The 27,637-nt window shown below is 39.1% G+C and overlaps 1 long non-coding RNA gene across 1 annotated transcript; it reads left to right on the top strand.

Annotated features, from left to right (window-relative positions):
• Nucleotides 1–229: 229 nt before the first annotated feature.
• Nucleotides 230–25,876, top strand: LOC115790309 (uncharacterized). Its single transcript, XR_004020775.1, has 3 exons — nucleotides 230–253; nucleotides 25,070–25,150; nucleotides 25,812–25,876. It is a non-coding gene; the product is annotated as an uncharacterized LOC115790309 (long non-coding RNA).
• The last annotated feature ends 1,761 nt before the right edge of the window (nucleotides 25,877–27,637 follow it).

A 27,637-nucleotide genomic window follows, 5' to 3' on the forward strand; every position in this document is an offset into this window, starting at 1 on the left:
TTAGTCAGAACTTCCCATCCTAAGGAAATTATTACATCAATTTCCATTATTGCAGTCATGAGATTAGCTTTCAGTGAGTCACTGTTTAAAGTGAATTGTATTTATCTTATATATGTAGTATCCAGCGGGCTTGGCGTGACTTCCTGCAGCGACAGGAAGTGAGAAAAGGAGCCCCTCCCCACCCTCCCTCTCCTCCTCTGACAAGATGAGCATGTCCATCAGCATGCTGACCCTGTCCGATGGCAGCACCCCAGTAAGTCACGCCCATGTCAAACAAATTTTCTATTAAAAAATATATGGTTTTGGGCAAAACGCTACATGACAGTGACAGTATTTCAGGAGGTTGCATGTCTGAGGATGTGTGTGACAGATCATGAGAAAGGACCGCTCATGGTCACATGCTGGCTGTTGCAGTAGTTTTGTGTCATATGTTAATGAGGCTTTCTATATGCAGACTGGTGTTAGAAGTATGTGACAGTACAGTGACAAGACAAACCCTGTTGATTTACCTGTTTTGTGCTGCATTCCTTGGTCATAAGAACTCATCTGAGCTTCACAAGCACAGTCGCGAGCACAGACCAACATATTTAGTTAAATATTTATAACCTTCTGTGCCTTTATTAAACAGACATATTAAACATTTCCAGTAACATCTTGGATTTAATAACTGAGAACTGAAACTTTTTTGGCAGCACTAACCTCAACCCTGCAGCTGTAGATCAAAGCTGTACAATTTTCATTTCACAGTTAAATTTGACAATTTTTCCTTTCTATTCAGCTCAGCTAATTTTGGGGGTATTCTATCCAATTAGATCCCAGAAAAAGTCTCGCCTCTAATTGGGTTTCATTGTTTAAAACTTGTGTTGTTGGTTTACTTCAGTGTTTAGGAATATTGTATTGCTGCATTAGCAACTTCTACTGAGCAGCAACCATAACATTACTCTGTAGGAATTCATTTTCTCCAAATTATGAAGCTCCCTCTACTGTACTACTCTGGGGTGAATGCCAATGCTGTGTGTTGGCTCCAGTCAATTCAACCTCACTTCATCATGCCAAGAAACATCTTGGGAAGCACTGGACAAGTTCAAGGTGCTTAAACTGTAGTTGTGTACAGGTTTCTTCTATTAATTATTTGTTATAGACACTATACCTATATGGTAGACTGATGAGCAGAGAGTTAATAAGATTTTCTGGCTGCTTGAAGCCTGTGGGTGGAGGTTGAGTTTACCTCATTTAGCATTTTGTGTTGCGCTTTTGGTGTCATTTTAGCAAGGCATTCACTTTTAGTGAGAGTAGTCATTGTATTGACTTTCTAATTCTCTCCAGCTTTATGCAGATCAATCAAATGGGAAACGTAAGTGTTGAGAATAAGTCAAGGAGCTTCAGCTCACACATTCCAATCTTTTATTGAATGGCGTCGAATGATTTATAACTCTCAAAGACTTAAGTTCTTCTTAAATTAATTTCCATGTGGGCACAAACACTACATTGATTTGTCTCTCATGAAAACAATGTGTTGTATTTCTTCTGTTTCATACATGAAGCTCTGACTATATTTATACATAAATGCAGAAATTCCAAATGTTTTCTTACTTTTCTTGCCACTGTATTGATATGTTGTTATGTGAGTTATGCACTGCCTTATATGGAGAATATAAAAATGTGCTTATGGTCCCACTTCTGTCCACAAGGGGGCAGTATCTTACAGACAATTTCTTTGCTCTACAAACTTACAGCCAGCCTCTTTAAAGAGTAAATACACGGGGATGTGTCTCTCTTAAACACACACTCTCTCAAAGCAAGAGCACGCTGAGAATTGAAATCAGTAGAACAGCCATTCTCATTCAGCACACTTCCCATCTTCCAGTTTAACCAGACCACAGTAAATCCCCGGGATTTTCTCTACTGCTTCTGTTTGTGGTCATTATAATTCTATACTGACGTTGTCTACAGCCTTCTGGCTGAATAGCAAGTGTGTGTACACTTCTCTACTAATCTCTGGGCCTGAAGTCAACAGCAGGCTAAATCTCAGAGACGGCTGGGAGAGTTCTGCCATTTGAGCACACTTAGGTGGTACTTGTCCATCAGTCGCTACATAGAAAAGCGTTTACACTGAAGAAGACTGTTTGATTTGGATTCTTGTGAGTAAAAGAGGGTCAAGTGGGTTATGAGTGAAGAGAATACAGACTGCTGTGCAACAGAAGTAAAATCTGCTGGCTTCAAAGCTGTCATGCTACCTATAAAACGGGCAGCTGGTGGCCATCATTCAGGATGGATGCTTGTGGATAATGTCATCAACCACTGTTTAGGTTTGTATACACGGCTACAGCACACGCACACACAAAGAGACATTGGTTATATTTGAGATCCTTTGGGATGGCAGGAGAAATGCTTAGCTCAGTGACTTCAACCTGCTGACAAGAGCAGATGATCATCACTGAGAGAGAAAGAGAGAGTGAGAGTGTGCATGTATTAGACCCTAAGGTCATGGGAGATGGAGGAGAGTGGTAGAGAGGAAAGGAAGATGAAACGCAGACGTCGCCTCAACCGGTTGAATGTGCTGATACTGTAGATCTGCCCTCCTGCGTGAGAAAGAAAGAGTCAAGCTTCTCCTCTCTTGTGATTTCATGGCTTTTTTTTTTTTCTCCGCCTGATTGATCACAATAGTCCAGTGAAATGTGCGCTGTTATGTTGAAGCTGTCCCGCTTTACACACTTTTTCTCACTTTCTGTCCATTTCTTTCTCTTTCTTTGATCATCCTGTCTTTACAGTAATGTTTTTGCTGGATGTGACAGCTCCACCCTGTTTGAATTTCCAACAGTTTCATTTCTGTTGACCCAGCAATTCATTTTCAGCATGCATCAGTGTCTGTACATTCAAGGATACCACACACACACAAGGGAGAGAGTCATATTTTCTTGAGACACAGTGATGTGGAAGCCATCTCTAAAGTGATTGAGTTTCTAACCTTTGTGACTACAACATCAGTCTTTGACGAAACCTTGCTGCATTACGCTGCAGCATGTGTATGACTTTGTGTGGGTGCATGAAACCAGCTCTTTGAATGTTTTTTTTTTCTTTCATGTGTGTTTAAGAGAGATGAGTGTACTATTCTCAGCACAAAGATATGGTTGACATGTCACTCTGCTGTGTAATTTATCTTTCACACTGCAACTTGGCTCACTAATTGCCATGGCAAATTCTGCAAAATAGAGTAGCTCTGGATATCTCTCTTTATGATCGATCCCTCTGCTGTATGGCAACACCAGAGAGGGTGGCAGAAAATTATAGGTTTCATTAAAGGGGAACCTAACAAAACTCTAGCTTTTATGCTCAGATATGAATCAGCTGTCTACATTTTATTGTTTCATAATATTGTGCCGCATCAACACGGCTAGCCAGACCACCAGCGAGTGCACACACATGAGTGAAGACACGCGCACGCAGACGCAGGCACAAGAACACACAGTCCAGTGCAGCTTCAATATTAGATTGTCTAGATGATAGATGTCTTTTTATAACCAGATATCAATCAATACTGTTTTGGACTGGCTGAATCTTTTTTTTTTCCTGGTCCCCCCCCCCCCCCCCCCCCCCCGGTTGCTGCTCAATTACTTGAGAAATGAGAATGAAAACAAACATCCAGAGAAGAAGATCTAAAAATTAAACAGGAGATTTTTTATTTTTAATTGTTAAAAATCCAAGGTCTTAATCCCTGACAGAATATGGTCCATTTATAGTTCAGTTTTCTGCCTTGTTTCTTTGGTAATTGGTGCTTTAGCGTGTGGGAGCTGTCCATTGCTTTGGTGCTGATCTGTGCTCTATGATGTAGTAGCAGAGTTTTGACACTAGAGGGAGGGCCTGTATTACAGTGGAGTTTTTTTTTTCATTCATTCTATGTTAAAAGAACTTCTTCAAGAGCTTAGAAGAAATATAATTCTTGTTAAATGCTTCTCACTGTGTATGCTGAAGTATATAATTTGTCTGTTTTGCATAGTAATCTGATTCCTTGAAAGAACATCTAGGCGTAATAATTTTACATAAATTCAACATCACTGTGTAAAACCAGAATATTATAGTACAGTGCTTGTTAGTAGAGAATAGCCATTTATTTTAATAGAAAAAATAGAATAGTGTTCTCCTAAATATATTTAAATGTATATATGAGTGAGCTGGCTGATGAAGGGCACAGAGGGCCAAATTAGTCCATCTGGCCTGCTAAGGTGCAGTGAATTTGGGCTGAGCAGAGGCGCACTGCCTTCTCTGTCTGCCAGCTGTCATATGTCTCCATCTCTGCCCCCTCCATCAGTGTTCGCTTAACATTCGCTTCCTCTTTTTTACGTCATATGTCATTAATTTTCCTTTCCTCTTACATATTTAATGTCTTTCTCTTTCCTGTCTCATCCTTTATGGTTTTCTCAGAGACTCTCTGCATCTTTCGCAGTTTCAATGTCTGTCTTTATCATTTGCTCACCCACATACTGTTCTCTTGGCTTTATCAGACCAGGCAGCAGCAGCAGCTATGGAGGCCTGGTAGTAGAGATAAAAGAGGTTAGGCAAAGTTTAGGGAACTTTCGTGGACTTACTGTATGTCTGCTCTTTATGTACAGCATGAAGCAGGAGATGACTTCACAGAGATGAATCATTCACTAATATTGCACTGCCTATTTAGGTCTTCACGTTAACTTCTGGTGTGTTTGTAGTTGTCCTTAAATAACCCTGACTATTCTGTAGCTGACTCAAATTCAATATTACACAAAGCACTAGAACTTCAGCAGATTACTGAGCCAGTAGGCTGCCCAGGCTGTACCCTGTATCAAAGCATTTGACCCCTCACATTTGTTTCACCCATTTAATCCAGTGCAGGACACAAACAGTTGCCCCGTCGCTGAGCTCACATAATTTTAATGCTTGTATGATGGAGCTTTCAGATTTACTACACAAGTCAACCTTTCATGACTGTATATGGAAGAAAGTAGCAAAGATCACCTATTGTATTACTTGGATAGAATGGTTATTACACATAGGCACCAGTATTGTTATTGTATAAATGGCTGCCCCTCAGGCTCACTATGGCCCCATTCTGTTGTATTTACTGTACATTATGCTCATAGTAAGCATTCCCTGAAAGGTAGACTTATTCCAAGGTCACACTGTATAACATATGAATATACTTAAATCACTGAAAGTGCTGCCAAAACAATACGTCAAATGAAGTCAGTTTCTTTGTAGCCAAGTATCACAAATTTATCTCAAAGAGCTTCAAAGTTTAGATTATCAGCTGCAATACTCAGACTCAGAAAAGAGGGAAACAAAAAGTTACTTATTATGTTTACTTATTATACAGATATTTTTACAGCAGTCCTAGTTTTGTACACTTCTTGTTTTAATGAAATGAACAGTTTCATATAAACCTTCAGTTTCCATGAGGACATACTTAACTTTGTTTTTAAGAAGCACACAATTATTTCTTAATCATCACACTGCCTGCTAAGGCAGCAGTCTTTGGCATGCTGTCACCTTCCCAAACATTACCTTTTCCCAATAGCTTTCCTCTATTCCCCTCTACTGTCGACCAGAACATCCCTGCACTGATTTATGGTAATTATGCAAATGAAACATAAGGCTTTGGAAATTAATGCTAACCCCCACCAGTCTCTTCGTCACTTGAGGATGGGTGTAACTGGAGCCAATGCTTTTACAATCCTGTTACTGTAATACCAGGGACAATGCAAAAAGGCTAGGTCAGGAGATTAAGGATTGCCTTGAATTAGTTTAGGTTTATTGAAGCCTCATTGAGGCAGTTCATTAGGAAGGAAATTGATTGAAAAGGCATCCTACACATGGGTTTATACTCTTATTTTTTTATTCCTCGGGAGTGATGCTGGGTCTGTAGGCTGCAGATTTCATTGCCATAATCCCTCTTGTCATAATCTCTCACCTAGATGAGATGTACCACATAGTAACTGTGTAGGTCTGGGTGTGCTGGGTTTTTACTGTCTGAGGTGGATCGAATGATGAGCCTGACACAATGCAAAAGACTGCCGTGACACACCAGCTATGGCATTGATTGACAGAATCATTTGTGACCCCGCACCAGTCCATCACCACCTTATGTGGAGACGGCCTGACTGTATCTCGAAGGTTTCAAAATTTCTTGGCTGTAACCAGGCAAACTGACTTAAAACAATATTAGTATCTAATATGTGCTCCAGCTCTAGTATTTTAACCACCCTGCAGACATGTGAAGGACATTCATATGACTCTTATAATTATGTATTAGGGAGATGAAGCCTTCTGTGTAATAATTTCTAATGGAGGGCAGTGAGGTCTGACTCTCTGTTAATCACCTGCCAGCAGCATGTCAAGTCAAACATGGGCCCTTTCACACCTGGGACATGTCATGTCATACACTCCTTGAAGTGTGTAATACATATTATGGCCATGTGACATTCTGGGCATGATGTGTGTGTTTGTGTGCGAATGTGATGGACGTGGAACTACATGTACACTGAGACTTAATTAGTCAAACTCAGAAGTTATTTGATAGATGAAACCTTAAAAAACTAAAAAGCAGTTCACGAGTTCACAAACTGCACGATCTTGCAGTGGCATTTAACTTATATTCACATATTTGCAGAGACATTGTTTACAAATAATAACTGCCCTTTCTTGCGTGACGTCATGTTGCATTTGTGTTGTATATTAGAATCCACAGGAGGTCACTGTTCTGCTTTCCTGGGATAGACTACCCAAATACCTGGGAGGAGTCCAAGTCCAGTAAAAAAAAAAAGAAATAAAAAAACCTTTATCAAAATGGATCTAGTATTTACTCTGGAAGGTATTCATTTTATTGACTATCAATTACTTTATCAGTCTGGATTCAGAAGCACGATGCACACAGATTCAGAATACCCTATCCTGTTGGATCTGCAGGCACTCTGATGTTGCTGTTGTGTAGAGGACACTCATAGTTTGCAAACACCCCCTTTCCTTTCTGTCTGATAATGCCAGTCAAGGGCCTCTTCTTTGAAATTAATAGCTCATTATCAACATATTTGTAATTAAAAAGAGAGGTGAGCTGCTTTTTTTTATTACGGTCTCTTATCGCTCTCTCTCTTTCTCCCTCTGTCCCTGAAGTCTTGCCTCCCTTTCCTTTTCTCCTTGAGCCTTTTTAATTTCACAACACTTTGAATTAAATATTAAAGTGTTTCAGGGTGACATCAGACTTGTGAACAAGCTGCTGGGTTTCTCAAGCCCGCCTTCTATTTATAAAATGTCATCCCTTCCCATGTTTTTCCCACTTATTTTTTTTTCTTCAAATTTCATTCTCAGCTTCCTTTACTGGCATGGAGTGAATGCAGAATGAAAACAGCAGAAAGCGATGACACCGATTAAAAAAAAGAAAGAAAAAATCTGCTAAAATTAAACAATGCTGGCTTAAAATCTTTTGGGACCTTAAGGAGGAATTTACTCCCAGGCTTGTATTTGAGTGACTGCATTAATACTATAGTAAACATAGTGCACTGCATGTTAATGTGAACTTATTGTTGTGCACTGTTGGCTAATATACATATTTGTTTTATGATTATATGTTAACTAGGCTTAACATTTTTTTTTCAGACCCCAGGCATTTGTTATATTTTGTTATGCTTTGGATAGCATACCTATGAAAATCACACATCACGGCATATCTATGTAGAGGATATCATTATGGACAACAGCAGGTCCCTCAGGCTCCTCAAGTAGCTGATGCACTTGGTGGAAATTTCACCTTCACATTGTTGCATCCTTATTGGTCTCCTTATTAAATAGAACATTGGAACTGAAATGGAGGCATCAATTATTATTGGGCAATGCAAAGATAGAAAATAACAATTTTGAAAACCACATGTGTAATTTCACTTACATGCATTTTACTATTTAAATACTTTTATTAGAAAAAACAAGTATGTTTTTGTCTACTGCAGCGTATATCATTTATTTTCTTCTTCTTTTTATCTTTCCTTTCCTTTCTTCTCATACCAAGAATTCCTTTCTGTCTTCACTGATCTCACAAGCACATGATTTCACTGATCTCCTAATTAAAGCAGACATAATTGATCATCAAGGTCTGATTGGAGACAGCAATGATTTGAAGTGCAACAGAGTGATACAGTTATTCGTTATCTGAGCTCTATAATCTATTGATTGGGGCTTTTCAGAGGTAATCAAGAGCAGCCACGTGCTGTAAAGTATAACACTTTATTCTGAAGAAAGTGTCCATCTTAGATTTCTCAGCAGTAAGTGGATCTTTCAGCTGATGGACACAGGACCAAATTTAATTCTGAAAGCTGATAAGCATGAACTGCAGTTTCAGTCCAGTGGGACTTCAAAAACGGGGAAAAGAAAGGCATCTTAAAAGTTTTTGAGACGAGTGAATAAGAGGGTGAAGAAAAGGAATAATAATAAACAAAAACATGTCAAACAAAACATGTTTTCATTCAGATTTTAAGTCATTTGTTCAGTTAGTTTGTGAAATTATAATAAGTATGATTTATAATAAATCCCTTATGGTTTTTACACATTCTGTGTAATTGTTTTGTTGCCTGTTCTAAAAAAAAAAAAAAGTTGTGGAATGAATAAAAATATTGACTGTATGTGAGTAATCTACTTTGCATCATTTACTTATTTAATTCTTTTTTGCATCTTTCTATATAAAGGCTGTTGGCAGCATTTACCCCAGAGCAATGGCAGTCTCATTTTGGAGTGGTGAAACATATGCTATCACATCAGCCGCTACCTGTTTACAGAATGTAACAATAAAAACTGCTGTAGCTCATTAACATTAACAGTGTTGCCACTTAGGCAGCACTGAAAAATGTCACATGAGTAGAGGTTAAGATGGAACTGCCTCTATTTCCCTGTGCCACAAGTTCTGCCTGCCTATAACTAGCACTAGTAATGGAAATGTTTTATTAATAGGGGAGTGCATGCTCTCCACCCCAAACATAATCCCTGCTATTCACACACATATGCACACGCGCATCACAAATACGTGTGAATACACACAGGCATATAGGAAAGAAAGAGGTGAATGAAGAGTGTGTTACCATTCATTTACACTTGACATGGTTTTGCACATAACTCATACCTCGAGAGCTGGAAGGCGTGTGTGTGTGTGCATGTGTGTGTGTGTGCGCACGTGCGTGCGCGTGTGTGTGTGACACTGAGAGCAAAGGAACAGCCTGCAGCACGTTTTATATCCAGCCTCATTTACCAGATTCCACTCCTCCATTATCAGCTGGGTCATTATCCTCTCTCCTCCCTGCCCTGGCTGCTCACTTCAGCTGGGACTCAAAGTGGCACACTAAAATATCAAAACATCACTTACTTTCACCTAGAATGCTTATTATTCTGCACCTTCTTTTTTTAACATGTGAACCACAAAACTGAAAATAGTTAACTTCTGAGTGTGTATTTGCACATATGGGTCCAAAGTTTTTGTCACAGTGTTCCTGCTGCCATTAATTTGGCCGTGGGGACATGTGTCTTCACGTCTAAGACCAGTGTGGTTTGCAGGCTACACTGTACTGTAGTACTGTAGAGGCTTACATCAGTGTGCAGAAGAGTATCAAGATGGGGTGATAGACGACTAAGATTAGATTAAGTATTCAACTCTGCTACGAGCAGAGTACCACTCAATTTCATACCAGTCATGTTCTTCTTTCATGTACATGTACTGTATAATGCTCTGTTGAGCATAATAGAATGCATTTTATCTGGCACAGCTAGTCATATAGAGGTGCTCGTGAAAGGACACATTTGTCTGTGTACACTGGCAAAGATAACAGGAAGTGGAGCACCAACTGGCTGTCTCACTATGATAATAATTACTTAGAAAAGATCGCTGAAGTGAGTAAGGAAAATCATTTCACTCCTGTATAGAGAATTCCTTTCTTTGATTTTGTACACTGCTGCTTTTTCCTCTTTCTTGTCAGCATTCCCCCACTCTGCTTCTGTGATTTTTCACAGCCTGGTCCAAACTTATATTTCAGAGAAGTTCTCTGTGTTGTTATTCAACTTGAACAATCCCACTGCTTATTCAGCCCTGTGAGATCCCACTAATAGTCACAGTGGCTGCTGAGGCGTGGAACGGTAGGTTACACTAAACCAACTCTGGAAATATAAAAGATGGCATGCATACCAGAAGTCAATTGTTGTGTGTGTGTCTGTATGCATTTCAGTGTGTATGTGCTCTCTCAGATGTGACCATCTAAGCTGTGATTTTTATTAAAATACTGAACATGCAGTCTATTTGAAAAGGAGAGAGTGAGGGAGAGGAGGGGGATTTTGTTTCTCGGTTTATTGGTTTGGCATTTAGAGACTGGAGAAATCCTGAGGAGAAGAAGAGAGGGGAATGTATTGAACAGAAGGGAGATAAAAGGGGGAGAGGAAAAGCCTATTCTCCTTCCCACTGAGTGGTCTGGTCCCCAGAGAAAAACAAACTGATTTGTGATTAATGAAAAGATGGAGAAGAGGCTTCCTCTCCTTTTTTCTTTCTCCCCAGTCCCTTTCTCTTACTAACCTAAATCTCTCACCCAGAAAAATCCATCTTGGTAATGATGTATGTGTATTGGGAATGATTAAGGAGCAGATAAAGAGGGAAATCAGTCAATAAAATGAAGACAAAAACATTTTACAGTGTTATCATCACACAACCACTTTGTGCCCCATGGAAATAACATGCTATCATGAAGTAAACGCCTCACCTCTTGCAGACATCTCACCCGTCTCCTGTGTAACGCTCTCTCCACGAGTGTGTTTAAGTTTTGTCTCGAAGTTAGCCAATAAATGAGCTTCAAAGTAAGCTCATGAAACTCCGTACTTAAATGATAAACTACACAATGTAAGTTTCAAATATAAAAAAAGAGAGAAACTTTGAAAGGAGACATGGCCATAAAGGGATAGAGGGAGATCCTGAGCTTTATGGAGTATTTTCATGCCTCATTAGCCCAGTAAAAATCAGCTTTGCTCCCTATCATCACCTACACCACCTCATCACACAGTGCATATTCCTGTGCTGCACTGACATTACAGGTCATCACTTTGCCCCAGTTATTCTTCCAAAGACAATGAGGAAGGAGGGAGTTAGTTATTTAAACTGTACTCACAAAGAATAAATCAGGGAGCATGGCAGGAAAAAATGTGAAAAAAGCAAGTGAAAGAGTTGTAAGACATGTAGAAATGGAATAGGGGTGAGCAAAAGTATCATAATTAGAGAAACCTGGAAGATCGGAAACCACCGTGCTGTACTGCACCTGCCTGTCACAAGGGAGACTTCACAGCAGCTGCGGTACAACTCCTTGTTCACATGACATTACCGGGGGAAAGCAAACCATTTTTAGTAAATCAAGAGTGGGGACAGGCGGATGGAGGCGTATAAGGAGAGATGGCAATTAGGAAGAGAAGCGGCAATTCTGCTGAAAGGCAGGATGTTCAGAAGACAAGCTCTGATTTTACGCATAATTTCATGGCATGCTAAGGTGAGCAGGTGAAACTAAGTGCTATGCAGAGGTGTGGCAATAGCATAAAACTACAGCAGCAAATGTAAGGAAAGTAAAGCACAATTTTGAGCACTTTAAACAGGGTAAACCGAGAACAAACTAATGACAGAAGTTTAAATAAAAAGCTTCATCCGTTCATTTTCAAGCCACAATACAGAGAATGAGATTTTCATGAGAACTTAATACACTGTACAAGAAAAGTTGCAAAAAATCTATATATCAAAGTTATATGATTAAGTGGCATTTACAGTTTTCTGAACTTTTGACTATCATTGTGGACTTTATTAAGATTTACATGAGAGTTCTGGCAACTTGAATTTTCTTTTTCACCTAACTGCAATAAGTTAAAATAAAATTCTAGCTTTGATTGCATGTATTTCAACCTTTAAAAAAAAATTCTGGCTTCAGTAACATTGTTCCCTTATTTCCAGTAGCGGATTCATCTTCAAAGATTTTTATGCCTGATTCAATCCTCCAGATTTATCCAGGTTTGGGCCCTAGCCTGTGGATGAATGGGAGCACTGTGTCAGGAAGGGTGTCTAGCATAAAAATCTGTGCCAAATCAAAAGTTTTATAGTTAGACTCACAGAAAATATTGTAATTAGGTGAACAAGAACATTCAGGATCCCAGAACTAAGGGTTAGTGAAGTCAACAGTTGATAAATTTCAGAACACGATTGAATCAAGTTACCTTGATATTTTGGTAAATAGACTAACTACTAACTACAAGCCTCACTCACCCATTCACACACATTTATACAAGCACTTTTTTTTATGCCTAAGCACTTTTGACCTAACATTCACACACTCGCGTTCCAATAGATGCATCGGGGGCAACTTGGGGTTATTTCCGAAGGATACTTTGACATGCACACTAGAGAAGCCAGAGATCAAACCGCCAACCTCCAAAGTGATAGACCTAAATGTCTTTCTCAGATACAGTAACAGTCAAAAGTTTGGACACACTTTTGACTGGTACTGTATACTAGCTGCTTTGGGGGACACCATATTGATTCTGTTCCAAGGGGCTTCTCCCAGACAGTCATGGCCAAAATACTCCCAAGGGTAGTCTCTTCAGGACTAAGCTTAGTAGTGCTTAAATCACATAAATTTTAAAGTTCCTGACTCAGCTACCATAACACCTGGACATAAATTAAAAAAGCATGAGGGTTTTGAAAAAAATATTTTTGGGGATGGGTTGAAAAAAAAAAAAGCGCCATGTCCAAGATGTTGACACTGAGCATTTCAGTACAATAAGGTCAGGTAAAGATTTTGGTATCGTGTTGTACAGACAGACAGTATAGAAGATGGCTGTAGCTACCATGATGTCACCCATTGGTTTTCTGAAGTGTTTCCACCAGTTTTCACCATCACCATCTTGGGTGCAAAAAAAAAAAACCCAGATGTGATGAGCAGAGGCGGGCCTGACTGTGAAACCACATGCTCATTGGCTAATGACTTTGATCAACAAGTCATTAGCCAGTCAGCATGTGTTTTCATACCACAAATAATCCTCCAGTAACCAAGATTTTCAAAGTAGACTTTATTTTTCATTCGATATGATCCAAAATGAGTGAGTGAGCCCAGCAGGAAAATGTTTGCAGAGACCAAGACAGAAGACCGTTTTCCCATAGACCTCTATTGAAGCTTTGCTGCAACACAAATTGGAAAAGACCTGTGCCTTCAAAGTAAAAGTTGTGCCTTATAAAAAATGTTGGCAGCAGTGCTGAGGCACAACTTTTACTTTGAAAATGAGCCTTCTCCAATTCTGGTTTGTTTTGGAATTTCTCAAGTTGTGCTATCGCTCACCTAGTAGTTTGCGAGAATATGCAGACAAACGTGAAAAACTACAGGCAATCGTGGCAATCTGCTAACAACCAAAGCAATCACTAGGTTTTTAGTATAGCACCTTCTTTGCAACCAATTTCACTCAGCAACAGCCAGCAACCTCTAGCAACTACTGCCAACTCAGAGAATACACATTCTTATCTAGCAACCGGCGATTGTCATCATGTCCAGTATGGTGGACAGCTGTCGAATAATGTGCACAATTCTTACAACTACAACTGTCATCATCTGGTGGCTCTCCAGTAGGATTCAACAGAAGGCACTAACGCATTTTTGTGACCCGGAAGCTACGCCCATGTTTTTCTTCTTTTAGTTTCAGAAAACCCAGAGTTCATACAAATTTGTCAAAGGCAGGACCAGACATCAGGTTGTAAAACTTTTAACCCCAGTTGGTGTTTAATATCCCCATTTTCACTATAGTCAAATATGTCAGCCAACTGATATGTCTAACCTGCAGTTACTCATCACACTAACAGCAACACTTAACACAGAGTTGAGCATTTTTTTGTCTGCTTTTTATCTAGAATTCAGATTGCGTTTCTATGTGTGTTTAGTAATTTTGCAAATGTTGCCTCAAAGACAGACGGTCTACTCTAAGTGTATACTGAATGACAACAGGCATTCTGTGCCAGACTATGTTCAATGTCTGCATATTTGCATCAGCTGTCTAGGAAATGATGCATGCAGGATTCAGAGAACAAACAGAGAATGCCTGACAGCTTTGATATGACAATGCTTTTCCTCTCATATAGAGCTCCACTGTTTCAAAATCAGTCATTCACTGAGTTCACAAACTGTGAAAAAAAAAGTGTCATGTGCAGGAGAGAGTATGACAGAGAGGACAGAAAATGTAAGGAAAAGAGGAGAAATCTTTCTAAAGAGTGTTTCCTGAGCAATTCTTCAGTGGCTTCCCTCTCCTGTGGGAAGAACACAGGTTTTGCTGAGAAAAGAGATCACATCGGTATTAAATTGAATGCATTTTAACTGCTTTGTGGGAAGCAGAATTAACTTGGGACTAGCAGAGGTAGAAAGTTCAGCAGGTACAAGGAAGAAGAACTAACTAGTATAGAGAGAAGAAAGTTTTCCAGTTCCAGTAATGTTTTATTAATTGCAGTTATGGAAATGAATACTTCACCAAACATCAATGCTATAGGCTCTTTTCTGTCCAATATTTCTCTTATTAATTTAGTGGCTCTTTAACTGCCCACACACTGTTTTGTTCTTTGGTGTAGATAAATATTTCATTTGATGATTTCCATTTCCAGCAGGCAACTATCCCCCTTCATGCCATAAAGGCTAGAATATGGAAATGGCACGAGTTGCTTTGGCACAGTTAATGCATTCAAACCACCCAACATCAATCACAATATATATGCTACTATACCACCATTCTTTATTTGCATACGTTTAAGAGTCTTTTACAAATTCAGTATTGTGCTCTTACAGGCACTGTTTGAATGGAGAAATGCACTCTACATGCATAATGCAGCGCAAACTTTTTATTTAACACGATTGTGTCAAGTTCCAGTAAAAATTAGAATCAAAACACGGTGACCATATTTCTCTCAACAGCTCAGCAAAGCAGACATTAATTTGTTGAATATAAGATGATTTAATTATGCAATTGTGGAGTTTGGTGGTACAAACGTGCAGTAGCACTGTCCGCTGAAGATCATAACTACTTATATTTGATTAAAAATAATAATAAATAAATAATTATTGAATTATTACAAATCAAAACTCAAGTTAAGATGCAGTTTTCATGAGATACCCCCAATTTTGACACTCCAGTGATATTACAGCATTTGTTGACTTGGTTAAAAAAAGAGAGAAATGCATTTTTTTTAAATTTCTATTAATTTGTATTATACGTGAAAAACAATGAAAATAAAAGCACTGCCAGCAAGGTTATTACATATTAAAAACAGAACAAGAAAAAATGAGGAGCAGCTGAAAAATGCTCATTTTTATTTTAGGGTGAGGTTCAGATCAACAATGACTTCATCTGGTTGTTATCCAGTACTCTAACACCACAATCTGTAATAATAATAGTAATAATAATAATAATATAGACTTACAGTGTGGGGAAATAATTATTTGATCCCTTGCTGAATTTGTTCACTTACAAAGAAATGAACAGTCTCTTATTTTTATGGTTGTTTCATTTTAATGGAGAGAGACAGAATATCAACCAAAAATCTAGAAAAAAAAAAAGTGAAATGAGTATTTGATCCCCTATAGCCCAACCAGAATTTTGGCCCCCTGTGGATTGGCTGTATGCCCATGTAACACACAGATTACAATCAATTAATCAATCAGTTACAGATAGTCCTGCTCCCAACTCATTATGTGTATAAAGTGGTGTGCTTAATACACATAATGAGTCCATAGAATCAATTTATTCCATTCCAACCTCTCCAACACCATAATCAAGACCAAAGGGACAAGACTGTAGACCTGCAACAGGCAGGAATCAGCTATGAGACCATCAGCAAGAAGCTTGGTGAGAAGGTGGCAACTGTTGGTCCAACAATTATTTGGAAATTGAAGAAAAATAAAATGACCCTTGGTCTGGAGCTCCATGCAAGATCTTGCCTCATTGGGTGAGAATTATCATGAGAAAGGTGGTGGATCAGTCCAAAATCTACACAAGAGGAGTTTGTTAATGATGTGAAGGCTATTGGGGCCACAGTCACCATTGTTAACACACTATGCTGTAATGGATGGAAATCTTGCACCACCTGCAAGGTCCCTCTGCTCCACAAGGAAGATATACAGGCTTGGGAGAAAGTGCTGTGGTCAGATGAAACCAAAATTGAGCTCTTTGGCATCAACTCACTCTGCCATATTTGGAGCAAAGGACATGCTAACTATGACCCAGAGAAGACCATCCCCACAGTCAAGCATGGAAGTGGGGTTGTTTTACTGCTAAAGGTCCAGGACGATTACACTGCATTGAGAGGCCAGTGGACCAGGCCATGTACCGTAAAATCTTGGACAAAAACCTCCTCCCCTCAGCCAGAACACTGAAGATTGGTCGTGGATGGGTTTTCCAGCATGACAGTGACCCAAAACGTACTGCCAAGGCAACAAAGGAGTGGCTAAAGAAGAAGCACATTAACCCTGTATATTGAAAAACTGTCTGAAGCAGAACTTTCACTCAGAGACGGGAGAGTGTGACATTGAAGCAGCGATAACTACAAGAGCCGTACAGGAAGTGTTTTACAGACATCAAGTTCATTATCAAGGCAAGCAGCCACATATTCAAATTACTTGTTAAGTTCTGTATGTGTGTGTGTGAATCCTTAAATGCGTAAATGTGCTGTTAAGTAAAACTGCTGGACCATGCCTTCACATATGTCTGGCCGCGATGCAGCCGTGAAAGACAGTTATGCACAAACATTAGAAACACAAAGTCTTATTCGATCTTTGTAATAAGAAACCTGTCCGCATTTCTATGCTTCTGATTTGTGGAGCCAGAAAGGTCTATCTGCGGTAAGAAAAAAAGTGAAAACCAATCAGTGTTTTGAAAGTACACGAGTGCACTGTGGCTGCACTCTCTTAACAAGAAATCTACCATAAATCCAATCAAAGAATTAAAATGCTTGGTGTTTAGAAATAGTTGAATACATTATTTTTTCTGTTCCATTTTCATCATCATTACACAATTTTTGCTGTATCATTGTTAAAGCAACATGTTTTGCAATTTTGCAGTTATAAAAAAAACCATAACAGGTGTCCTTAGCAGTTTGAAACTTTACCTAGAAGGGATTTTCCATAAACAAGTGTCATGTCAGTGAACCAATGTTCATCTCTTCACAGCTAATTATCTTGTAGGAGAGAGCACAGAGCACGGTTGTTTGGATCAGTTTCAATGAGCATATTGCATGTGCTAAACCAGGCGCTGTAGGAAGTGGAAATCACCAAAGGACGCAGGGGAATCTCACAGGCATGGTATAGTGAGATTGTTCGTGATGGGTTTACTTTGGTGTAAACTGGCTGAGCAGTAATGCCATTTTTTCAGAGCCGTTTCTATCACAAGTTGCTAAAAAGCATCTGGTGAGATATGTGTGCGTTCTGTGTTTTTGTGTCCCTGACGTATGTACTTTTGATCAGCTGTGATATTTAATTACACTGAAGAACACCCTGAACATCTGAATTGTTTCAGCTTTTTTTTTTTTTTTTTTCCCCATTTCCTCCCCTATGTGTCTATAATAGAAAACAGCTGGCCATATCACAGGGAGCAATAAAATGTCTTATCCCAAAAGGCTTTCTATCATAGCTGTTTGCATTCATGTTGAGCTCCTTTGTACAGGCTGATGCTTTATGAACACAGATGTTCACTTAACACAAAGACAGACAGATTAAGAGGATAACTGTTCATTTACAAGTTTTGAAATTGTAGACTGTTGTCTTAACATATACACAACATTTACAGCATAGAAACTAGCAGATGTCAGAGATTAAAGTAAATGGGACAAGAGAGCCAAAATGCATTCCACTTATTTCCCACCCAACCCAAGCCCGTGTTGCATCGTAGCTACAGTACAAGCGCAAAGGGTGGAGAGAAGATGTGAGTTATTGAATTTGTAATGAATGGTCTCAGTGACACCACTAGCTGCCAGATTGCATATTTTAGCTCAATCCATCACTAAAGGGACATTTTCAAATCTTACCCTGAAGCTGAAATATGAAAATCACAGCTACTCTGGCTGGTTTTAAGACTGAAGCCATCAATTCTCTGGCCCCCATCTTTTCACAGCCTTAATTACATGGTATCTTGTGTGCCATCTGCCCTCCTGTCCAAGCCTGGTTGTCATTCAGTATAAAATGAGTGAGATAAGCCAGTTCTTATTAAATAAGAACGAGATAGACTGGGGAGATTACAATATGTGTGTGCAATATGAGCTGGGTGGAATAATGTCTATATTTGGCGCTTGGTGTTTATGAACTGCTTAGATGTGGAGTCATGCCACATTTATATAGGATAGCTGAAAAGAAAGAAATGAAACCAACCTCAACAGAGACATCTGTGCCACACAAACGTTGTGTGCTCTGCTATCAGAAACTTGAAATACTGCAGTATTTAATACTTCAAACTGTATAATAAAGGGAACCCAGAGGACTTCTTATTACTATAACTCATTCAATAAATGAAAATTACACATGGTGACACATGTATGAGAACAACATAGACATTCTGTGTGGGAAATTGTGTTTTTAGTGAAAGAGAATTAACGCATATTTTAGGAGTGAATGCTCCTCTCACTCTTACCTCACTTCTTTTTTGCTCATCACATTAGAAGAAAGTAGAAACTCAACAGATTCTGTTACCCTTCTTGTCAGCCAACAGTGCAACTTATAATTGGTGGAATTGATCAAATGAAATGAATAAGCTGATGCAGCAGCACCATGCAGAACAGAATAGTGTCAGAGTAAAATTGCGCACGTACAAATGAATGACATTTATGAGATCAGTCATTTACACGAACTCTCTCGCTTCCTAGCTCTCACAGAAAGCAGAAGGCACCTGCAGAGAGAGGAAATGGCTCACTTTTTGTGTGTGTGTGTGTGTGTGTGTGTGTGTGTGTGTGTGTGTGTGTGTGTGTGTGTGTGTGTGTGTGTGTGTGTGTGTGGGAAGCTTGTGGGAAGCTTGTTCTTGCTGTAAATTCCCTGAAAACAGCTTATTGATCCTTTAAAACAATATCTCTGTTATCCCTGAAATGTTGCAAAGCCCTCGTCCAGTTCTATATTCCCACTGAACCAAATCAACCACCCCCCCACCCCAAAATGTGTTGTGTGTGAGCATGTGTAGATGGTTCTTATGGGAAGGTGTAGGTCTCAAAACGTGCAAGTGTTATCTCTTTAACAGAGCATGGAGCACCCTGTGGCGCTGATCAGCTGGGCAGCCATCTCTCCCACAGCACGACATATACTAGTCAGAAACACTCACTGCTTTGCTTTTCTCCAAGAGTTAATCCAAGAGCTGCAGGTATCCCATAGGGGAAAACAGGTGGAAAGAAGGATTAGGGCGAGGAAAAGAGATTTCATGACTGTGCATTTATTGATTAAAATGACTAGCTTTCCAGTCTTTGTAATCAGTGTCACTGAGACATGCATGCCATCCAGCCAAGAGGTTTATATTGTTTGTGCCCCCAAACAAGGTTAAATACTGTATGAAGACTGGAGTGATTAAATCTGACCTATAGTTCATACTCAGTCCATTAAATACATTTCATGAATGAGACTTAACTTTCAGGATGAGATCAAAAGTCAAACTGTTGAGTCCTAAGATCTCCTCCTCCCCTCCCTAACTTTGTTGATGACCTTGTAGGGGATAAAAAACAAGCATATGAGTTTTCTTTCTTACAGGTATGCTTTCAAGTGCAGTGAGATACACAGGGCTACAGCTTCCAGGAATTCAGTTATTTTCTTTTCATTTGGATGAGGTATGCAGACCCCGTGTCCATCTCTGCCTTCTCCAAAAGCGTCTTCTCCCTTAGGCTTTGTTCCCTGAGCTGAAGACACAAACGACCGTCAGGGCTCTGCCAGTTTCACAGCAAACAGTGGCTTGTCACTTCACAGTGCTGAAATCAACTCGGATAAGAGGATTATGTGACTGTGGACGACTGAACAGAACATTTAGTGTTGGCGCCAAGAAACAGCCCGATCAGCAGCTAAGGGTTATTAGGCAGCCTACAGACTTAAAGTCCTCGCTCTGTCTTTCATTTACTGTCCTCGACTCCACAATCAACTTCTTTTGCCTCTTTCTCCTGCTATTTTCCCAATTCAGCTTGAGCTTCTTATACCCATTTATTTACACCTCTATCATATCTGGGCCGTTGCACTTTATCTGTTAAAATCAGTTTCATCTTCTTCCATTCTCATTATTGTTGGTAATTCATCAGTTTGCCAGCATGGCAGTTTGCATTAATCAGAAACTTGTCTAAAGTGGCTAGTAGTAATAATATGTATGTGGGTATGTGAGTGTGTTTTTTCTCTCCTCTTCTTAATGTCGTCAATTTTTTTAGCAGCAAATATATGTTCGCCTCTCCTGCCTTAATGTGTTCTGAACTGGCTGAGTGCTGTAAAAAAAAAAAAAAAAGAACCATAATTGTACCACATCAGAGAGCACGAGGAAAGTGACTACCCCCAAAGGACCTGCAATACCAGAAAAGGTACTCACACAGAGAGAAATGCCAATGACACAGTCACTGCATTGTTCATCCAGTGGAGCATCAGTCATGCTGCTTGAATACTGTAGGTGATCTTGGAAGAACCCATGAAATTCAAAGGAACAGAAATATGATTCACTTTAGGTATTTCTATGTTTATCATAGAGCTTTTTATTTGTTAATTCAGAGTTAATTTTATAGTTCTGCCAGTTGGTCTTACATTCACAGAGAAACTGGCAAAATGTTTTACCTTGGGGGAGGGAAGAGAGCTGAATGTCTGGTTCTCTGCTTCTTGTTTTCATCTTTTATTTGTTTAAGCAATGAAATGATCACTGCAAAGCATAAAATTTAATACTGTTATTTGTTTTTTGCCACCAGACATATTTGATTTTAGATTTAGGCAAATGATCGTTTGCTTATTGAGCAAATTGAGTTTTATCAAAACCGCTTTGTCTCAGTTGTAGCGCAGCCCAAATATGCCACAGAAACGGAGACATGAACTGCTTGCATTAGCAAGCACTGAATACTCTTCATTGAAAATAAAGTACTGAGGGAATCTTTAGCATTGACTTAACTGTCAGGTGCTGTTTTATAATCAACACTTGTTTTAAAAATGCAAAAGCTGCCGTGTTAGGGAGGTTTGGTTTAATGAAACAAAACAAGAGGAAGAAATTAAAACATTACCAAGCACTGCTAAATTTTTCGACCACAAACTGCTTGTCTGTTATGTTATGAAAAGATCCTGCATTAAAGAATCTTACTTAAAAGTACTGAAGTATGTTAAGCAAAAAGAGCTTGATCAAAAGATCCATAAGTATTCACAACTAAAACCCATCTTGGAATCCCACCAGCGGCAACACCATCAAGCTCTCAAACAGTATCCATAGCAGAACTTCATGTTGGTCTCAACTATGCAACCGTAAATTTTTTTGATAATACCTGCCACAATCTGTGTTTCTAGGACCACATTTTCAGTGATGACAGAGACATAGGCCAAGGAGGTGAAAATAATACCAGCTATGCCAGCCCCAAAAAGTATATACTTTTAATACCCCAGATGAAAACGCAACATAAAACATGAGGTCATGTTGCAGTTCTCCAGTTGCACCTACCTTTGAATGCTCATTGTCTGTTTATGCCATGTTTATACAATAGGTAAAATACCAAACAGGGGGAGTTTCGACTAAAGAGCAGTTGGGACAGCATCATAAACAGGGACCGGTGGTCTTTTGGCTCCTTTCCTTTTGCCTCCCTTGTTTAGCACTCATGTCTACATTTTAAGCTCAGACGCACACAAGAACAGAAAGACTCCCAGGGTGAAAACAATACCAGCCTTGCTGTTGCAAGCAGCGCAGAATTCCTGGCAAAAAAGGAGCAACTTGATCATTTAGTCTCCATGCCCTGCTTTTCCCAACTAGTTTGAAATTAGTAATTTCCAAATCATAAACTAACTTTCCTCCCAAGAGCCTCCTTCTCCGATGCACAGTCATTGTGCTTTGTCATGAGGGCGATGTTTGTGCGTTGGTCCAAAAAGCCATTTCCTCAGCTGACATTTATTTTGATGCAGTGTTACAAATGTGGTGCAGAGCTCTCTCAGTTAGTGTTTGGTGAATCAATGCTGTTTCATTTAGCTTTCGTACTGAGTGTTTAAGGGGACTCTGGAAAACACAAGTCAAGTTTGTTGCAATGCCAAGAACCTTCACTAGTCTATCATGATGACAACACATTAACTTAAACGCATTAACCCAGAGATGAAATAAAAGTCAGAGCTGGGGAATCAATCACACAGCAAATGGAATAAGTTTGTTTATTTGTTAAGATGAATGAGAGGGAGACAAATGAGATGGTGTAGCCAATTATGGCTGATTCTATGTACAGGGGAGAGAAAAAGCAATGCATCAAGTAGATGAGTGACTGTCTAATATTTCACCTTAAATGTTCACCTTAAAGACAGATACCCTATTTCACAGATAAATAGCTTTTACACAAACAATTATGCGTCGTTTAATAAGCATTTAAAAATCAAAGCCTTTTTTTTATTGCCTGTGATGTGGTTCAGCGATGCCTTTTCTTTTCTTTTTGTACATGTGCACAAGAGCACATTCATACACATTTCATTTTTGAGCCAGGCTTTCAAATTCAAAACCTTGTGCTGTCTTGTCTGTGATGTTTTGGCATAAAAGAGCCAGTCATTTCTAAGCTCTAGTACGCACTCAGTCAGACCCCCACAAGCCATTTGCTCACTCAGTAGGGTGCCAAAGGTATTAATTCCCTGTTCCAGCAGCATTTTTGACTCCAATCATTTTTTCAGTTGTGTCTTTTTTTGCGTAATTCAGACGAGACCTAAGAGAGCCAAATCATCACCTTTTCTTCTCACTTTCAGGTCTGCGGTGTTCTAACTGCTGTTGTGTTCAGTGCGCACATGTCGACTGTGTTGTTAACATCACATTAGAGTTGTTTTTAGCCTTTACTGGACTGTTAGTGCCTCATGTTAACCAGCCTAAGCGCCGCAATATGTTAGTTTTATTAAGAATCATATAGACACAGGCTTTCTTTAATCTTTTCTTCTTTTATGTGAAGTGACATTCCCAGGAAAATAATAACTAAAAGGCTTCTCTAAACCCAAAAATGTCATCTATGGGTGGAAAATAATTTTCAGAATTTCTATCTTCTCAGTCCGAGAAAACCAATTTCTTCTTTATTGTCATGTTTCCACCAAATGAATTGAGTTTTTCTTTTCTGTAGCTGTGAAAACGTTCTAATCCTTATTGCTACAGGGAGAAAAATAATTGAGTCAGAGAGAGGTCAATAGACATCCACACTAAGATAAAGGCCCACGCACAGAAACTAGTTTTGTGACACATGTACTGTACATGCACACAAAGTCACAAAGTAAAACAATACGTTCGCACAGAGAAGCTCTTAATACAAATATAGACACATACCTATTTCATTAAATAAATGCACACTTGTTTATCAATACCCAAGCACATGTAGATTATTTTTCAATGTTATTTTCATCAATGAAATGAAATTAAATCAATTTATCTTTTTTTTAATTAATGAGTTAATTAGTTAGACCTAAGGACACAAAATACACATGGGGCTGACAGGAATTTAATTTGTTTTGCCAGTAATGGTTATAAAGCACAGTACTTCAGGAAATGGGAGTACTTTTTTGCTAAATTTTATGGGAGTCCAACCAGTAGACAAGAAAGTGGGCCGAGAGACCAGCTGTGCCATTCCTATTGCCACTTTAAATTCCCATTGTGTCCAAATAAACATCTAAAACTAAAAAAAAAAAATTTTTTTTTTTTTAGATTAAAATCTCTTTTCCAAGAGAGACCTGGCCAAGAGCAAAAGTTACAACACACAGCAATCTAACAAATGACTTTCAATCAACAATCTAACATATATGCAATGCAAATGCAATAACAGATAATTTCAAGAGTGATGTTAAAAGCAGTCACATTGGCCACAAGACCTATTTTCACATTCTCTTAATAAAAGGGGCATATTTAAAAGTCTTTTTTCCATTCTAATTCCATTCTGACTTTGGGGACAAGCATTTGTATAACATTATGAGAGCCAAGTCTATGCTGATTATGATACACATATTGACACATATAAGAAGGAACCAGCCCAAGTAGACATTTCTAGATTAAAACTAACCAATGAGAAAGTCTAAATAAAAACCTAATTATGGTTGTATTGTGGGACAGTACATGCTTGAGTATCTTGTAAAAACACCATGCTTTATGAGCACAAGACAACAACATGCTCTCTGGACCAGACATAAACAATGCTATGGCCTTCGTTAGTAATGTGTGTAGGGATGTGAATAATCATCAAGTTCGAGCCCCTGGCTGACTGTGGTGCCAGGGGAAATCAAGCTGAACAGCAAGCAGCAGGGAGCCTTCCATTCCATTAGCTAAAGTACAGGTAGATCAGCCCCGCCTGACTCCCGCTCCACAGAGGCAAATGTGTGTTTGCCCACATTTGCAGGCTAGTGTGTGTGCAGGCTCGTTTGATGTCCGTGTAGCAGGAATACTGGGACAGCTATGGCCTTGCTATATACTGCCTGCCTTCAGCTCCCCAATATGCAGCCATTAATCATTGAGCAAACCCTATAAATAACTTCTAAAGGGATTTCTTTTGTGTAAGGCTGTGGCTGTAATCAAGCAAAAGAAGTACCTTTGTGGTGTATTTTTGTTGTCGTTATTTTTATCCTATTTCCCTTTCTTTCTCGTGAGCAGTACAATTGAAGGTTATTGTTAAAAATTTCATCCATAATTGTCCTTGCCTCATCTCTCCAATGAGCACTCCTTTATACTTGTGCAACAATATGTTAATTGAAGGTGACAGCTGCTAGTAGTCATGTTTGGAAACATGCATGTGCACATTTTTAAATTCATTTTTCATGATTATATGTGTGTGTTTATGTGCATGTGTGCCTGCGCTCTTCCATATGCTTGAATGTGGCTGCTCTGTCTCTGCCAGGTCTCAGTCATTAGGATCGTATCCAAGTCACAGGAAGCTGAACCTCTCATCTCTCATTTAGCCTGATGGACACCCACTTGGGTAAGCACAGAGGGGAGGCACGTCCTGCTCTGTCTGTCCTTCTCACTTACTCTGTTTGTTTGAGCGTGCAGGACTATGCGTGCTTGTCCCTGAATGACTGAAGGGCACTGAGTGTAGAAACTCCCATTAAAATGAAAAAAAAAATCAGGTATAGAAAAACTGAGAAGATAAATAATACAGTAAGTTATTCCTGTTGAGGCTGATGCCATGCTGTGTCATTAGCTTATGTTACGTAAATGGAGAACAAGATTTTTAAAGCCTATTTACACAGCGTTCTTTAGCTATAGGTTCCACATCTTCTACAATAGATGTTGTAACAATGGTTTAACTTACAGTGCTAGTACATTCTTGGTTTAAGCCTAGCATTTAAAGGCTGTGAAAGAGTGGCTCAAATATTGTAGTGGGTTAGACATCTGCCTAACAAGTGAAAGATCACAGTTTGTGTCCCTCAATTTGCATCTCCCCTGGGGGAGAAAGGGCATCAAGAACAAAACATTTACCAAATCGAACATCCGGAGCTGTGCACTGTGGTGACCCCTTGTGAATAACGAAGGAACCAAAATGGAGAAAAATTAAAGATAGGAAAAAAAATAAATAAAAGCTTTAAAGGAATAATTAGACATGTTGGGAACTATAATTGTTTGCTTTCATTGTATTCCAGCTACAGCCAGAAGACAGTTATCCTAGCTTAGTACAGTGGACCGTGGTAACCTCGATGTGTACACCAACCTGCAACCTCTGATTGAAAAATTCAAACTGATTTATCTTCTCCTTAAATGTCTACTTTGGCACTGGCTACTAAATTGTGTCACTTCTAGATTCTAGATGTTAAAAGGCCCAGTCTTACAGCAGAAATCAACATGTTTTGGGCCAAGTTTACTAAGTGGGGCAAGTTAGTGCTGTATTTCACAATAAAAGGAGTGGAGTAGAAGGTGCTGCACTAATTTATGGCAGTTCATTTCAGTAATGACTAGCATTCTACAGAGAGCAGTTCAAATTAGTTGGTCAAAAAAAGAGCAGGGCACAAATAGTCTGTAAACCAAAATAAAATGTAGGCACAGGATCTCTAACGTGGAATCAGCATGGTGATTTATATCAGGGGTAGCTACAGAAGGCCCAATATGTTAGCCTAACTGTGCCGTTAGAAATTGCTGCGGACTGTGTGCTTGGTTTTGTAGGCTGAAATAGCCGTTTGCTGAATAAATCTGAACCTCTGAGTATCATTATTTCATTCATTTATTTATCATTCATTTGATTTTAACAGATGAACAGTTTGGTTTCTAACTTAGAGAAGTAAAAGAAAAAAAATGTGCATCCACACTGCTGAGAAAGGGCATATGCAAAACACGAGATATTTGCATGGTGCACCAATCTGAAACACTGCGTACGGTAGCATTCACCTCACTGTAAAAAGTAATTTGGCTGTCAGTAAAAAAGACACACATTCTCCCCCCTCCCTCTGAAGTCCAGCTTAGTTCAGCTAAGTTCTGCTCTGCTTCATCAAAATGCAAGTATTATTTAAAAGCAGAAATGTGTGGGGCTCAGGTCTAAGCATGCAGTGTGAGGACCCAGTGAAGAATTACAGGACAGAACCAAAGTTTAGGCTCAGTGCTCATAACTTTGAGCAATCCGCCCATGTCAGTAATGCACTCATGATGCCATGGTGTATGCTTTACCGTAGCTTTTGTTTTACAGTATATGCTAAACAAATCTTCTGGCTGTATCTTTATTAACAGACAGATACTGTATGACTCAAATATTCAATGCAATTATTATGAAGAGAGTGAACAAGCTTATTTCCCCAAAAAGATCAGTTAAATAAGCTTTCATCGCTTCCATTTAGTTCTGGAGCAGGATTAGCTTGCAAGAAAAATGCTCATATTCTAACAGTTACCTGTCCTCAGTGTATTATCTGGTCCATATTAGTGATAGCACAAAGCACAACAAAAGCTTCAGGATGATCTGCCATCAGCATAATTCATAAAGCTCCGCGGGCATATCAGAGTCAAACATATGCCAATGCTGTTTAATTACTACACTGAGATAATCCACAGGTAATTACTCCTTTTTATTAATTTCCATTTTTAATGTCCCCATATCCATTCATTTGCTTTGTTGCAGCTGCTGAGAGACTTGGATGGAAGGCACTATGTATTTGGACAGGTTTCATTAAAAATTTTGTGCAGAAAGGAGGAATTAGATTCATGTAAATAATGTGGTAATTTGCCAAAACCTTAGGCTCCAGTATATTCTATATCCAGATGCAATATTCTTGGCTTTGTGCCTCAAGCAATTATGTATCATCGCTACATGCAGCCAAGTCTTGGTTCTTAGTGTAATAATATGCTTCTTTTTCTCTTTATCTTCTCATAGCCGCATTTGTTCTATTTTAAAATGTTTTGTCCATTTGTGTTGGTTGAGTCTACCACCCAGTCTGTTTGTTTGTTTTATGGCTGGACCATCTCATTATTTAGCAGAGATGCACTA

This window comes from Archocentrus centrarchus, chromosome 13 (assembly GCF_007364275.1).
Source record: "Archocentrus centrarchus isolate MPI-CPG fArcCen1 chromosome 13, fArcCen1, whole genome shotgun sequence".
Taxonomy (NCBI): Eukaryota; Metazoa; Chordata; class Actinopteri; order Cichliformes; family Cichlidae; genus Archocentrus; species Archocentrus centrarchus.